Source organism: Cynocephalus volans, chromosome 9 (assembly GCF_027409185.1).
Source record: "Cynocephalus volans isolate mCynVol1 chromosome 9, mCynVol1.pri, whole genome shotgun sequence".
Classification (NCBI taxonomy): domain Eukaryota; kingdom Metazoa; phylum Chordata; class Mammalia; order Dermoptera; family Cynocephalidae; genus Cynocephalus; species Cynocephalus volans.
In genome coordinates this window covers 96,264,139-96,281,907 of record NC_084468.1, presented here as the reverse complement: position 1 = coordinate 96,281,907, position 17,769 = coordinate 96,264,139, and positions in this window count along the sequence as shown.

Below are 17,769 nucleotides of genomic sequence, written 5' to 3'. Positions count from 1 at the left end.
CTTCTGTGTCTATGGTTTCCAAGTTTTTAATACTAAAACGTATTATTTTTTTACGGAAAAAGAGCTTTTTTAAAAAGAAAAATTCCTAAATAAATATTTCTGAAGTATACGAATGTCCGTATCTACTTATCTTAGCAAAACTGTCACAATATGGGGGGGGGGGATTGGTAATATTGATAATAGGTTAAAAAACTGGGTAAAGATACATACAATCACAGGAGTTTTTTTCAAGAAAACAAAAAACAGGGCTGGTAGGTTAGCTCACTTGGTTAGAGTGCAGTGTTGGTAGATAACAGCAAGGCTAAGGGTTCGCATCCCCATACCAGCCAGCCACCAAAAGAAAAAAATAGAAAAAACAAATGACTTAAACCCTGCTCTGTGACTCTGATGTGGAGAACACCGGCATGGAGTGAGATCTGAGAGTTACAATGTAACCTGATTCTTTCTAACCCAGCTTCTTACTCCACACTGTCATTTCCCTCTCAGAACCTCAGTTTCCTTGTCTGTAAAACCTGCCTTGCTTTCCTTTATGAGGAAACTGAGGCTTGAGGGAAGTTAAGTGACCTATTGAAGATAATCAAAGCTAACATAAGTCTCCAAACTCAGAAAATAACCCAGGTGGCTTCAATTAAACACTAGAGCAAGCTCTTTCTCATGTGCCTCCAAACCTGGCAGAACAGTTAACAATTAAGCGCTTTCTTTTGAGAGCTTATATCTTGTCTTTTAAGACGCAGGTAGTACTCTAAAATCCAAATGATAAAACCTCTTGGAAATACCGATTTATGGTACCATCAAGAAAGCCATTTTCACAGGACTGATAACATGGGAAAGTATTACCCTTCAAGTGTGGAACATAGGTATGAAATGGAAACTTCCACAGCAAATGATCTAAAAAATATTGTTTGGGACAACATCCACTTCTTTTTTTATATCAATCAACCAAACTCTGTCCTCTATATTTGACCATGATATCCAAAACGACATTAAATCTTGTACATACCCATGACCCCTTAAGAAGCTTGCAGAAGATGAGTTATCTTTAAACACAGGAATTAAACCACCATAGTGATTTACTTGCATGAAACAAGAAATTCTAGATCTCTTTTGTCAAACATTTGTGAATTAAAGGCCTTTTAAACTTCTCAAGCTAACCCCCAGCTGTTTTTGTGTCAAAGGCCATTTCTTTCAACTAAAGTACTCAACTGTGAGGAAGCTTGTTCGATCTCATTACAAAACTGTGGGATGGAGTCCAGTGTTGGTCTTAAAAGGGACTTTTGAACCTAAAGTTTTAAAAACTGGCACAGTAAACATTTCTGGTAATATTGATATTCCTCCTCTACCTTCTATTCTTTTGGTAAAGCATGATTTTTAAAATTATGAAATAATATTATCACAGTCAAGAATATTGAGAATCCAGATAAAAGGGAAAAAGTCACATAATTTCGACACCATAACCCCCAAATTATGATTTTTGCATAATAACCTGCAGCATTTTTTCCAGATCATTTTGAAACTTTGAGGATGAAATTAGTGTAGACAAAAGGGCCCTTCGTGGACATGACTCATTGTTGCAAAACCCAGCACCTCTTTAAATGTATTTATCTCATTTTAGATGAAAAAATAAGGCAGAAGAAATTTTTTTAAATAGACCTCAATGTAGAAAGAGAGAACAAGTTCTGTCAGTGAGATTTTGGGTGATTTAAAGGGAGGCTCAATATCAAGCTTCCTTGTTTTAGTGGACTCGATCAATCTTACTGTACTTAATTATGATATTTTATTGTTGGAAGGAAATGGGAAAATAGTCTAGTCCAAATTTGCAAGTCTAAAGGTAAAGAAATATTACCTATTCCAGTACTGAACATATATACCTCCTGAGTCCATGGGAAAAAAGAAAGGAGAGATTCTTAAGTCTGTGAAAGACTCTTGTGAAATTCGTTGTCCGAGCATGTCATCCACCAAAAAATAAAAATAAAAAAATGAAAAGACCAACAGTAGATATAACACAATTACAGTTGAGAGAACCAAGTGGAAATATCACAGTGGAAATAAATGGGCAAATTCAGGATTGAACCCAAGGACTCTCCTTTTCTTTTTCTTTTTTTCTTTTTTAATTATGCCATACTTTTTGTTTGCTCTACTTTGAAGCACCAAGCACCTATATTTATGCTGACTGCCACTGGCCAAACAGGGTTTGTACATGTTTCACCTGAACTAGGGAAAAAAGTTAAATTTAAACACTTGACTATATTGCAGTAGGTTGAATGGCCCCCAAAGTCATTGAAGCTTAATCCCCACTGTAACTGGTGAGGGTGGGAAATCCTATTATGGTAATTGAAAGGTGGGGCCTTGAAGAAGTGATTAGATTGTAAGGACCATGCTCTAGTTGATGGGTGTGGTTTTGAAGGCCTTAAAAGGAGAGCACATGAGAATCTCTCTGTCTCTCTTCTCCACCATTTTCTGCCATGTGAGATCTCTGCACTGCTGCAAAGCCACCATCAAAGAAGACCCTCACCAAATGTGTTCCCTTGACTTTGGACTTCCTAGCCTCCAAAACTGTAAGCAATAAATTTTGTTTTCTTATAAGTTACCCAGTTTAGGTATTTTGTTATAAGCAAAATAAGAAATGGACTAATACAGAAAAATTGGTACCAGAAAAGTGGAGTGTTGCATATAACAAAAACTTGAAAATGTGGAAATGGCTTTGGAACTGGGCATTGAGGAGAAGCTGGAAGAATTTTGAGGTATAGGCTAGGAAAAACCTAGATGCTGGCAAGGAAAGTTTTGAACATCTTAAAGACTGGATAAATGGTGGTGACCAGAATGCTGATAGAAATATGGACTGTAAAGACCATACTTAGGAAGTCTCAGATGAAAATAAGATGAGACTTATTGGAAACTGTGGCAAAGATAACCCTTGCTATGAACTGGCAGCAAATTTGGCTGCATTCTGTTCATGCCCAAAAGTTTTACGGAATGTGGAACTTAAAAGTACTGACCTAGGGCATTCGGCAGGAGAAATTTCTAAACAGCAGAACATTCAGAAAGCTGCATTATTACTTGTAATATGTATTATGGTGGCAAAGGCATGACATAAAGCCAGAATTTATCATCAAAAGAGAAGCAGAGCATAAAGATTTGGAAAATTTGCAGCCTAGCCATGTGGGAGAGAAGCAGAGATCATCTTCAGGAGAAAAATGCAATGGTGCAGCCCAGCAACTCTTTGCTAAAGAGATTAGTAAACAAGAAAGGGATTATCAAGAGAAGGGAAAAAAGACTTTGAAGGCACCTTATCTATCTTTAAGGCTACCACTTCCCACAGGCCCAGAGGCCTAGGAAGACAGAATGGTCTTTGGGAACAGGTCTGAGGTGCCCTCCATGGACTCACTGTCCAGGGCCACCTCAGGAAGCAGCTTCTAGCACCCACACCCCAGCTGCTCTGGCTGCTCCAGCTGTGGCTAAAGTGGCCCCAGGTGTGTCTGGATCCTCAGCTTTGGAAGCTACAATCTGGAAGCCTTGACAATGTCCACATGGTGTTGGTCTACAGGACTGCAGAATGCCAGAGCTGTGGAGGCTTGGGAGCCCCACCCTGATTTCAAAGGATATATGGGGGCCCAGAAAGAGATCTGTTGCAGGGGCAGATTTGCTGCACAGAATCTTCACTACAGTGATGCCAGAAGGAAATGTGGGATTGGAGTTGCAGCAGAAAAATCCCACCAGCACCATGTCTAGTGGAGCCATGGGAGCAGGACCTCCATTGAGACCCCAGAATTGTACAGCTATCAGCATGCAACACTAGCCTGCAAGAGCTGAATTGTGGCCTGAGACCAGGAAAGCTATGGAAGTAGAGCTACTCAAGGACTTGGGGATGCAACCCCCACACCAGTATGTGGAGGATGTCAAACATGGGGTCAAGGTACATGATTCACGAGCTATAAGATTTAATGCCTGCCCTCTTAGCTTTTGAAGTTGTTTAGGATATGTGACCCCTTTCTTTTGGCCTATTGCTACCGTTTTGAATGGAAATGTATATTCTATGCTTGTCCCACCGTTGTATCCTGGAAGTAGATAACTTGTTTTGATTTCACAGATGGGACTTTGAACTTTGGACTTTTGAGTTGAAACAAGTTAAGACTTTGGGGATGAAATGAATGTATTTGTACACAAAAAGGACATGAGTTGTGGGGGGCTAGGGTGGAATGCAGTGGGTTGAATGTACCCCCAAAGTCACTGAAAGTTAATCCCCAATGTAACTGTTGAGGGTGGGAAATCCTATTATGGTAATTGAAAGGTGGGGCCTTGAAGAAGTGATTAGATTGTAAGGATCATGTTCTTGTTAATGGGCGTGGTTCTGAGTGTTTTAAAAAGAGCATGTGAGAGTCTCTCTCTCTCCTCCAAAGTTTGCTGCCACATGAGACCCCCCTGCATTGCTGTAAAGCAAAGCCACCACCAAAGAAGATCCTTACCAGATGTGTTCCCTGGACTTTGGACTTCCCAACCTCTGAAAATGTAAGCAATAAATTTTGTTTTCTAATAAACTACCCAATTCAGGTATTTTAAGCACCAGAAATGGACTAATACACGTATAATCTTCCCTATATTGTTCAGCTTGCAAACTACTCCTCCTGATCTGAAATCCTTAGAACTGTATTAGCCACATATATGGATATATTTGAGTAGTACTACTTCCCTATATTGTTCCCTATATTGTATAATCTTCCCTATATTGTTCAGCTTGCAAACTACTCCTCCTGATCTGAAATCCTTAGAACTGTATTAGCCACATATATGGATATATTTGAGTAGTACTACATTATTCCAAGTAACATAAATATTTTCCTCTCTTGAATAAGGCTTATGTTTAATAGAAAGATTCTTGAAACTGAAACACCAACTTTGATCATTAAAAAAAAGACACATCTAATGCAGTCAAACAAAACTGAAAATGGACATCTGTTTTCATTACCTTTCCTCACAATGATATAGCTCATGATAACTCACACTCTTTGAGCCCTGGGATTTTCAAAGGGATTTCCAGTATAAGTTTGAGCTCAACATCGCCTTTATAATTTCTACTTTCAAGCAGTGTTAGCCTATCTTTGAAGGCTTTATGTCTGCTTTTCTCATCTCTGAAATGAATGTACAAGACAGTATTTATTTCTGGAAGACTGAAACCTTGTTTTGCCATATGATCACCTTCACCAAGGGCTTTCCACAACTCACTGGAAAAGACTGCTGCAGGCTCACTGTCAGTGGAAGCAGCATCAGTCCCAGTCTTCAAACTGTGCAGTCTTGTCTGGCTCCTACTTCTGGTAAACCATTCCCAATTTGCTGTAAAACTTACTCTCTTTACCTCTCTTGTGGTAGATGGCATTAATGGCCCCAAGTTCTCACCACTTTTCATATCCACACCTTTTATCTTGTGCCTTTGAGTTCTTCCCCCGACTAAGGCAAAGTCTATTTCCCTATCCAACTTTAGGGCCGGCATGGGACTTGCTTCTGCCAATCAATGTTAGTGGATGGACATGTCCAAAGACATGCAAGTCATATGAATGATTAGGCTTGCCCTCTTGTACCCTGGGGAAGAACATGCCTGGAGCAGCCTGCTGGTGCAGGGAGGGAATGGCGAAGATATGAGGAAAACTCCCAGCTCACCCCAGATGCAAGAGGAAGCCCAGCTGAGGCTAGCAGAACCACCTACTTGAGCCCAGCCCCAGCTGACGCATAATAAATGCTTATTGTTGTATGCCACTGAGGTTTTGTAATTGTTTGTAGCACAGCATTGCTGTGGCCATAGTTAACTGGTACATCATCCCATACCATTGTATTAATTACCTATTGCTGTGTAACAAATTATCCCAAAATTTAATTGCTTGAAACAGCAAACATTAATTATGTCATAATTTCTGTGGTCAGAAATTTGAAAGAGGCTTAACTGGGTGTTTCTGGCTCAGAGTCTTCCAAGTGGTTGCAGTGAGGATATTGGCAGGTGCTGCAGTCAAGTGAAGGCTTGACTGAGGCTTGAGGACCTGCTTCCAAGATGGCTCACTCACAATGCTATTGGCAGAAGACCTCAGTTCCTCGGCCCTACTGACAGGATGTCTTAGCTCCTGCCATGTGGACCTCTACATAGGCTGCCTGAGTGTCTTCTTGGCAAGGCAGCTAACTTCTCTCTGAGACCTTCTCTCTTTCTTCTCTTACAGGAAGCCATAGTGCTTTTATCACCTCATCTCCAAAACCACATCCCATCTATCCCTTCTGCTTGATCATGTTCATTAGAAGACAGCCAATAAGTCCAGCTCATACTCAAGAAGAAGGAAATTAGTCTCTACCTTTTGAAGGGAGGAGCAGCTAAGACTTTGTGGACATATTTTAAAACTACCACAGAATGCCTTCTAGCCATATATTATATACATTTCTCCATTATATTATATACAGCCAGCAAACACTCACTCCTTCCCAAGGCATCCAAAAGTCTCATCCCTTTACATCATCAGCTCAGTCCGAGAACTCATCATCTAAACCAGGTACAGGTGCAGAAGAGGCACTTTAGTTTTAGTATCTTAAGTATAGCTCTTGGAGTCCAGTTCCTGAAAACCTGTGCACTAAGGGGATCAGTTACCTACTCCCACCCCTACACCCAACACACAGTGGTGAGACAGGCATAGGAGAAAGGCTATGAGCATCTTGAGATTTTAAAAAATGTTTAGCAACGTAACTTTTACGGTTTTTTTCTCATCAAAGCTCTAGGAGAGGTATTATTCCTATTGTAGAAAAGAGTAAATAGATTTATGAATTCATATTTAGTGACCAAAAGGTAATCTCTAGTGAAAGGACAAAATGACTGTAAAGAAAAATAATCAAAATTTTAAAAATAAATAATCAAGTCACTGTAAATCTGGGTAAAGTTACTAGTTAATAGTTTTGGTGGGAAACCCAGAGTGCTCAGGTTATAAGAGGCTTCATCAGTATTGTTGTATCAGCACTATTAAAAAGACTTTTCAGATGAGCAGCTGTGAGCTATAAGAAGGTATCTATTTCTGTTTCATAGGTATTACCTGCTAGAACGATGTTTTTATAGTATAGAATTTCTGCTTGGAATTCTGCTCAATTCAAGACTATCAGCAGAAAAGTGTGAATTCAAGTATCATATTTTTAAATCATGTAGAAAGGTATACCATTGTATATTGACTGATAATACAAAAATGGTATGCAGGGAGAAAGGAATTAGACAAGAACCTTTGAGTACTGAATTTTATTAAATAAATGCTTTATTTACAACAGGTGATAAAAAAGAATAGCATACATTTTATGTGACTTCAGTTCTCCAGGTTCAGAAATCCTTTTGAATCATACACATAACATTGTATACAGTCTAAATTGATAAAAGTCTATTATCAAAGTATATTGATAGATGTAGATCTTTTATGTAAGCTCCAAACATAAAAAAGTCTGTTTCTTTTTCCCTTGCTTTCAGGTTCTTTTCTCCTCTATGAATGACAATTTTTGTGTTTAATATAAAATAATCAATAAAACCTAAAATCAGTTTAGTAAAACTTAAGACAATGATAACTAGGAAAGATGCTATATGTCAAAAGAAGTGGTTAATACTGAATACATAAAGATCTAGCTCCTCTATAAATAAGAAAAAGGCATAAGCTTAGAAGCCTACAGTACTGGTTCCATTTCAATTCCATCTCAGATTTACACCACATGAGCGTTCCTTTCCATCCATTCATCATCCATCCACTGAACAAATGGTCTCCACCTGTAGAATCCCTATCCAACCTTCAATACAGTAAGAGGTTCTATTGTTACCCAATATACATCCCCTTGGTACCCATGACTTGTGGACCACAAAAGTATGTCCAGCTTGAGGGATAGGCCAGAAGTGCTGATGAGTTAATACATCCAGGAGCTACTCTCAATCAATGACGAACAAAGTTGGTGAATAAATATCACAAACTTCTCACTCTGCAGGTGTCACAGCTGGGAGGCACATGATTCATTGTCTTCCAGTGGTTCCCTGTGGGATTGGGCCTGATTGCTCTTTACATACATTATACTGCCCTCCTGCCCTCCCGTCTCATTTTCCTTTCCCTTATCAGAGCTTCCTAAAGTTACTTCTCAATTCCTTGTCTCAGGGTTAGCTTCTGGGAGAGCCCAGCCTTAGAAAAAGTCTAACTCAAACTTCTCCAAGAATGAGCACTTTCTCTCCCATCCTGCTCTCAAAATACTTGTTCATGCTGTTCTCATAGGACATTTTATTCATTGACTTGTGTTTTAAAGGCTCTTATCTCTCTCCCATTTTAGATTGTAAACTTATTGAAAACAAGAATCTTGTTTACTTTGTTAAAGGAACAAGTTTAAATTTTAACTGAGTTTATCTGAGCAAAAAACCAAAAACAAAACAAAACAAAAAAACCAAAAAAAAAACTCCAAAACAAAACAGAGCACAGCAAAGCAAAACAAAACAAACAAATCAAAAATGATTTGCAAATTGGGCAGCCCCCCAAACCAGAGCACATCCAGAGAACTTCAACCAATAGCATGATCTGACAGCATTTACAGGAAACAGAAGTGCAGTGTATAGACAGCTTGACTGGTTACAGTTTAATTGGTTAATTGGTTACAACCTCCTCCAATTAAACAAAGATAAATAACAGCTCCTGCTATATAATCTCTTACTACCTACTGGAAGTGGCTGCTAAGAATAATGTATTTAGAAGAATTGAAGACTCCATTTAGAAGAATTGAAAACTGTGATCAAAATGTGTATAAGGTGAAAGTTTATGCGATCTGAAGAGAAACCAGAGTATAGGGGGCCGACCCGTGGCTCACTCGGGAGAGTGCAGTGCTGGGAGCGCAGCGGTGCTGGGATAGCCAGTGCGCTCACTGGCTGAGCGCGGTGCGAGCGACACCACGCCAAGGGTTACGATCCCCTTACCAGTCACAAAAAAAAAAAAAAAAAATGTGTATAAGAAAGAATGGTGGGATGTTTTTTATCCACTGGCTTAAAATATCTCATATAATTCTAGAATTACTGCCTTCATCACTAAATCTCTCAAGCCTTCAGTGCTTTAGAAATCCACTAAGTTTAAACTTTAGTTTTAGTACCCACTACTACTTAGGATGCTCACCTGCCTCTAAAATTCCTGCTCTGCACTGATGGTTAGCTTTTCAACTCTAGGTTCAACCAGATACCAATTCCATACTGGTTATTAGTTCCCAGTCCAGGCTTACCTAAACTGAACAATTACTAGCATCTCAACATATATCTGCATAGGATTACCCACTACCACCCCACCTTGCCCCATACTCCAGCATAATACCTAAAGAGCAAGTTTAGTATAAAGTAATTAATTATTAATGGTGATGCTTTGGTCAATTTTAGTGAAGATCATTGGTGGTTGAGGAACCTTCCTAGAGATCCTCAAATTACTCTGTATATTCCAAGATCTATGCTGATGCTGATTAAGGCCAGATTTGAAACTCTGCTATAGAATTTTTTTAATATTTCACCAACTGGTCTGCTGCATCCTAGAACAACCAGAAGAGTGCAATATTTTTATCAGTAAATGCATATAATTAAAGTCAACAATTGCTGGTTCAAGCACTTGCTGATACTGCTTTAAATCAAATCAATAAATAAACCATCTCAACTTTGATAAACTTAGCATTGGCCTAACTTTAACTAATACATAACACCACATATAATATATAATACCATAATACACATTTTCTTCTTTATTATGTGTTTTCTTTTTTCTTGAGAATTATTTTACTAAATGTTTTGGAGAGAAAAAATCAAAGATTTTATTTTTTGGAAAATTAGAAATTATACATCCATACTAACATTTTAATTGAAACTTTGTAAATGACAAGAAAATGGGGGAGATATTATGGAAAGGAATGAAATGAGTTTCCTAAAAATTAAGTGTTAAGCTGGCTGGTTAACTCAGTTGGTTAGAGCATAGTGCTGACAACATCAAGTTCCAGGGGTTCAATCCCTACAGGGGCCAGCAAAAAAAAAAAAAAAAAAAAAAAGGAAAAGGAAAAGGAAAAAAAAGGGAGCTAAATTAACAGAATTTTAAAATAGGATTGATCTCTGTCCATCTCCACATCCCTTGACAGTGTGTCAGTTAGTATTCAGTGAAACACACATTCAAACCACTGTAGGTATTTTAAGCAGAAAGAAATTGAATACAGGGAATGGAGTCCTAATAAGATTTTTGGAATGGCTCATGCAGAGGGCTCTGGGCTGATTCTTTAAGAATGATCCCCGGAATGTTACAGAACGGATCTGCTGGAGGAGCTATCTCTGAGGCCACTGGAATGACTGAGTCAAAAGCATATCACTACAGCTATGATCCAGGAATGGGAATGCTGGAATCAAATCACTGTCACTACTGCTGCACCTCTGCCACAACTACATTTCAACACCCACAAAGCAGAAGATAGACAATAGAGAGCTGCTGCAGAAAAATCTGCTGGCTATAAGAAAAGAGCCCAAAAGGGCAGGAAGATGATTCCCATCTAGCTTTCTCTTTCCAAATGTTTCATGACTGCATCAAAAATACAGAACCTAATTTGCATCCAGATTCTATATGCAAAGGAGAGTGGACAACATAGTTTTCAGCTTTGCAGCCTAAAGTTTACATAAAGGCACTCTAGAAGAGAGTGGAATGAAACCACGCAGACCATTCTTCAGTATCTATCAGAGTCACTGTTTCACAGTCCTAATATATTGTATTTGGTTTTTTGTTCTGTTTTGTTTTGTTTTGTTTTTTAAAAGATGACCAGTAAGGGGATTTTAACCCTTGACTTGGTGTTGTCAGCACCACGCTCAGCCAGTGAGCGAACCGGCCATCCCTATATAGGATCCGAACCCATGGCCTTGGTGTTATCAGTACCACACTCTCCCAAGTGAGCCACGGGCCAGCCCCCTAATATAGTGTATTTGTACATTCCTGAATTACACAGTGCCAGAAAAACATGACAGAAGTTGTCTCCCTTTGGGAAATAAACTATTTTAAGCAAATCTATTCTATTAAAAGCAGGAGAATTGCAGGTAGTGTTACCTGGCAACTTTGAATATCAATAAAATGATTAAGCATACAGTTTCCATTTATTCATGAGTTATGGCTACACAATGCTAAATTTCCAACTGCTTAATACTACAGGGAAGGAAGAAAAGAAATCTGACATGAGTAGGGCTCATTTGATCTTAAAGGGAAGTTTTTCAGAATCTGTGCTTCCCCCAGGTTTATTCATTCTCTCTCATGCAAAAAAAAAAAAAAAGTCAATGAAGAAGTGCCCTGTGGCTTGCGTCACAAAAAATCTGAAAACCCTACAAACACTAAATAAAGTACTGCCATAGGCCGAATAATAGCCACCCAACAATATCAGGTCTTAATCCCCGGAACCTGTAAATATTACCTTAGATGGCAAAAGAGTCTTTGCAAATGTGATTAAATTAAGAATCTTGAGATAGAGAGATTATCCTGGTTTATCTGAGTGGACCCTAAATGCAGTCACATGTATCCTTATAACAGGGAGAAAGAGGGAGATTTAACACAGACACAGGAAAAAGTGATGAAAACACAGAACGGACAGAGACTTGAAGATACTGGCTTTGAACATTGAGGTGATGTGGCCACAAGTCCATTTCTGTTGCTTGTAACAAAATACCTGGAACTGGGTAAATTGTAAGAAAACAAAATTTACTGCTTACAGTTTTGGAGGCTGGAAACTCCACAGTTCAGGGAACACATCCGGTGAGGTGACTCTACAGCAATACAGAATGTCACATGGTAGAATAGTGGAGCAGAGAGAGACAGAGTCTTATTGCTTTCCTTTTAAAGCCCTCTGAACCACAGCCCTGACCACCATTCTTAATCCATTCACTAGGCACGGTCTTCGGAATCTAATCACCTCTTCAAAGCCCCACCATTCAATTACCATAATAGGATTTCCCACCCTCTTAACAGTCACAGTGGGGATCAAACTACTAATATGTAAAACTTGAGGAACACAATCCATATCATTCTGCCCTGGATCCCAAAGTTCACGTCCTTCTCACAGGTAAATACAATTATTCCATCCCGAAAGTCTTAACTTGTTTCAAGTCAAAAGTCCAAAGTTCAAAGATGGGTCTGTAAAATCAAAACAAGTTATCTACTTTCAAGATACAATAGTGGGATAAGCATAGGGTACATATTCCTATTCAAAAAGGGAGAAATAGGCCCTTAAAAAGGTGTAATGGGTCTCAAACAAGTCCAAAACACAGCAGGTCAGACATTAAATCTCAAAACTGGTGAATCATGTACCTAGACTCCATGTTTGGTGCCCTCTGCATGCTTGTATGGGAGATCAGGTCCCCAAGTCCTTGGGCAGCTCTGCTCCAATGGCTTTCCTGGTCTCAGGTGATTCTTATCTCTCACAGGCTGGCATTGCACACTGGTGGATCTACAAGTCTTGGGTCTCCATGGCAGTCGTGCTCTCATGGCTCCACTAGGCATAGCTTGGTGGGATTTTTTCTGCTATAACTCCAACCCCACGTTTCCTCTTGGCATTGCTCTAGTGAAGACTCTGTGTGGTGACTCTGCTCCTGAGACAGATCTCTTCCTGGGCCCCCAGGCTTTTCCACATCACTAAGGAATACCAATAGCCACCAGAAGCTACAGGGACCAAGGAGTAGATTCTCCCCTATAGCCTCCGGAAGGAGGATAGCCCTGCTGACACCTTGAATTTGGCCCAGTAATACCAATTTTGGACTTCTGGCCTCTAGACCTGAGAGAGCACAAATTTCTATCATTTTAAGTCACCAAGTTTATGGTAATTTGATATACCAGTCAGGAAACTAGTATGAGTACTGAAACTGAAATAGCACAGAACTTAAGTCAGTTTAAGACTGGCCAGTTAGCTCACTTGGAAGACTGCAGTGCTGATAACACCAAGGTCAAAGGCTGGGATTCCCGTATCAGCCAGCTAGCCACCAAAACAATAATTAATTATTTTAAAAGAAAAGTCAGTTTAAAACTTGGTCATGGTGATAGCAAACTTTAGGATTTGATAACTGGTCCGTACAATCAATAGCCAACTGATCCCAGATCTGAAAGTAAATAAACCACAATATATGAGAACAAGATAAAAAAAAAGACAGCTCTTCAGGATCAAGAGGTGAGTGCCCAGGAACCCAGTTTCATGGGGAGGGGGCAGAGGGGAGCTTGAGCTTTGAAGCCAGGAGCATTCTCAGCTTTGTCCTTTTCTAGAAGTTGGACCATGGGCCATAACTTATCTCTCTGAACCTTGGTTTTCTCACCTGATTCCAGGTGACAACAATGAAAATGGAAAAATAGGCACAAGTGAAGGGATTCAGTGGCTATTTGGATGGATAGGGTAAAAGAAAAGATGTTTAGGACAAATAGGAGATTTCTGGCTAGAGTGCCTTGGGAATGTGTTAAAATACCCTCAGCTGAGACCACAGAGGAAAAGGAGTGAGAAGGAAAGAAGAAAAGAATAAAACATTTTAATGAAATTTAAAAAGCGATTGTATTATAATGTTGAGTACAAAAGGCAGAACATAAATTTGCATATTAAAATGAAGTTCTACTTCTATTATCAAAAAATTCTAGTTTCACTATGATGATATTTCAATTCTCTTCTCTCAAAAATCACAGTAAAGGAATAGGGGAAACAATATTAGAAACAGAAATTCTATCTTTAATGTATGTAGGAGACAAATGAAATTACAAGCCATAATATCTAAAGAAGGAAAACAGTAGATGGAAAAATTGCAGATGTCTCATGAGACCAGGTGTGGGTACAGCAGGGTGGAGGAGGCAGGAGTGGGTGGTGATAGGTGGTAGGTAGGGTACCTGCTAGAAGGAAGCTAATTTGCTAAGGAGAACACCAGAAATCTCTGGAATTTCTCATACTATGTATTGCAAAAGGAGGAAAGCTGAAAATAGGGAAAGTGCTTGAAAGTCCCTATAAAGACCCATTGGAGTCCCCTCAGGTACCCACCTCTACCTGTTGAAATCAGGCAATCCTCCCTCCCCCACACCCACAAAATACTAATGAGTTCTTCCTATAAAAACCAGGTTAGTAATTTGTTTTTAACTGTTCCCATTATGCTATTCAATCCATCTATTAAATTTTGTAAAGCCCTCCAAACCACGCCCATGACCACCATTTCCAATCCATTCACTATGGCATAGTCCTAATCTAATCACCTCTTCAAAGGCTCACCTTTCAATTGCCATAATAGGATTTCCCACCCTCTTAACACTGTCAAAGTAGGGGTTCATACAATCTAAGGAGGGAGACATACAATCCAAGGCACTCTGTTTTTCTAATTTTTTTTCCTACTGATGTTGCAAACTAATTCCTTTATGTCACTGTTTACTTATCTCCCAAATCTCTTCTCTTGCTTTGGAAAATTTTTCTTTCAGTGTTACTTTCAAATCTCTTTTCAAGCCCATGTTGCATCTCTTGTTTACATCTAATCTCTTGCCTGTTATTTTATCTCCAGTAATCCCATTTTTTTCTTCTTCCAAATCCTGATTGAAACCTCAATTCTGAAAATTCGAAATGATTAGAAAGGGCCCTCAAATACATTACACCTTATAACTCATTAGACTTTTTAACAGGTATCTCTTCCAAAGTTCTTTCTCAAGACACTTAAGTAAGTACAAGAGTTCTCCATGTCATCTAATTGAGAAAGACTCAAGGCTGGAAGTTGAATTGGCTGAGAGGAGAATTGAATTGGCTGGCTCTCCCAGGAGAGTCTACCATGCTCAAAGTGCATGGACCAGAAGTGGTCGGGCTAAGGGTGGCATGGCAGTCTGCAGGGTGGCCAGTTTGTCAAAGTCCTCTTCTCCCTTCTTCCCTCACCCACTAAGAAGCATAAACCTTTCAAGCTAAAGGGGACTTTACTGACCACACTGTCCAATATCCTCCTTCACAATGAGGAAACTGAATCCCAGAAAAGTGAAGGGATTTGCCCAAATGTGATGGTTAATTTTATATCAACTTGACTGGGCCACAGGATGTGCAGAGATTGTTAAACATGATTTCTAAGTATATCTAAAGGGTGTTTCAGGAAGAGATTAGCATTTGAATTTGCAAACTAGATAAAGCAGATTGTCCTCCCAGAGGTGAGTAGGCATCATCCAACCTATTGAAGGGCTGAGTAGAACAAAAAAGTTGAGTTTACTCTGAGTGCTTGAGTTGGGACATTGATTTTTCTCCTATCCTTGGTGCCCCTGGTCCTCAGGCCTTCAGAATAGGACTGGAATCTACACCATCAGCCTTTCAATGATACCACCAGCCTTCTTGGGTCTCCAGCTTGCAGATGGCAGATTATGGGACTTCTCAGCCTCCGTAGTCATGTGAGCCAATACTTTATAATGAATCCCTTTATATATCATATTAGTTCTCTTTCTCTGGAAAACCCCAACTGATGACACCAAGATTACCCAGTGAGTTGATGACAGGGCTAGGAAAGAATTTGGGCCTTCTGATAGCAAGCTTAGTAGTCTTTCCACTGTGCCACATTTTAATCCTTCAAAATACCCTTTAGATATCCTCTAACAGGCAGCTGAAATGACTTCTGCCAGGTCTTAACTTTGTGTGCATCTGAGGGTGGTAAGTCTTCCTTCCTCCCTCCCTCTCCCTTCTGTCTAATAGAACTGCAACATAACCAGTGCCACTTTAGACAAGCGCAAGTACAAATTGGCACTGACAACCTCCTCCCCTCCCCTCCCCTTTTCCCCTTAGGAGAAGCCTCCTGACTTAAACAGAATCCCCTTTTGCTTCTGCAAGGACACAGTTCTCCACCCCGATCCACATTAGCATAATGACCCTCCTTGATGATATCAGCCAGCCCTTGGCACACTATATAAGCTCTACTACCCCCACAACTGGTGCTGTCCCCCATTTTCAGAGCAGCCCCAAGCTGTTCTCCACTTTGAGCACAGCCAGGAAGATTCTTTTCCTTCAATAAACCTTGAACGGTACCCGGCATCTTGGCTCACTATCTTTCATTATGGTGCTGAAACCCGACATTGTGGACGATCCCCTCTCTCTTGGGGTGATTGGCCCTTGGCTGCCCTTCCCAGACCTGCCAAAACCGGATGTCTCCATGACTCTCTCTCCTTTTCCCATTTCAAATCAACACATCCAACACCAGCCTCAATTCAGGGTGAGTCAGTGGGTCTGTCCTGCCTACTTCTATGGTTCCTCCGACTACTCTCTATGACTTTGGTCTCTACGAAGCCCAGGCACCTGGCTGAGGGAACTCTTATCGTGCCCCCAGCTAGTGGAGGACAGTCCTCTAGCCAGATGGTGGCTTTTCTCTCAAAAAGAAGGTGGGCACAAAAGGGGATGCCCTTTGCTGGCACTCTTCTTCTTCCAGGACTGACTGCCCTTTCTCACCCTCTACATGGGATCCTCACAATCCAAACCTCCACGCTCTAAACCCTTGAGCTGTCTCCTGGCCAATTTCTCGGCCTCCAGGGAGACATTTAAACTCAAACACCTCATTACAATGGATCCCAGTGGCCACAAAATGGCACTCGATTTAGACACTCACCGAAATGGCAAAAGCTGTAGAGATTCCTTGTTCAGGCTATTTCCTGTCTCTGAACACCTTCTTCTCTCTGTCAAAACTGCTCTACGTCTCAAATTCTCCGAGCTCATGCTCGACCTCCCCTTCCAGACTCGGATCAATCTTCTGATCCATCAGCCCTCCACATTTCTCTCTCTTCCCCACACCTGGCCTCCAGATGCTCATCCTCAGCCCAACTCCTACCCTTCTCTCCCTTCATCAGGTAACAGCTTTTTATAACCTTTCTGTGAAGTAGCTGGGATGGAAGGAATTATCTGAGTCCATATACAGGGTGCAGGTCTGGATGGTGGCTCAGCTACATGCTCAAAATAATAGGCAGCCTGTGGGAGCCGTTGCTGTTCCTTGCACGGACCCAAATTGGAACTACCAGGCTGGCCATGGGGGTCGGGATCTCCAGGATAACATGATCACAAACCTACTTCACGGCCTCCAAAAGGCAACTCACGAGTCAGTCAATTATGACAAGCTTAGAGAAATCACACAGAGAACCACTGAAAATCCCAGCAAGTTTCTAACCCGCCTCTCTGAGGCTTTACATGAATACACATGTATAGACCCAAACTCCCCTGCAGGCATGGCCCTCTTACACTCTCATTTCATTACCCAATCAGCTCCTGATATTCAAAAAACTGTAAGAGATCAGGCCAAATACCAGCTCCTAGCTAATGGCATCCATGGCTCACATACTCCAAAGCTGGCTGCCTGTAGGGGTAAGCCACCTGGGAACTGCTTCAAATGCAGCCAACTAGGCCACTCGGCATGGGCCTGTCGTAACCTGTCCTCACTGCAAAAGGCCAAGTCACTGGGGGATTGACTGTGCCACTCGCCAGGCTTTGGCTTCATGGCCATCCCTACCGGAGCTGCTCAGCTTTGCCCAGGAGGACTGATGATGCCCAGGGCCCGAGGCCCCCACAGAGATCACTAAACATGGGCCCAGGGTAACTCGCCTTGCAGCAGGTAAGCTGAACTCCTTTGTCATTGATACAGGGGCCATTTACTCTACCCTTCCTGAGTATGCAGGACCAACAACCCCATTCTCTATCACAATAGTAGGGGTCATAGGATCAGAATGCCACCCACAGATCACTCAACCCCTTCCTACACCCTACATCACACCCAATTCACACACAAATTCTTAA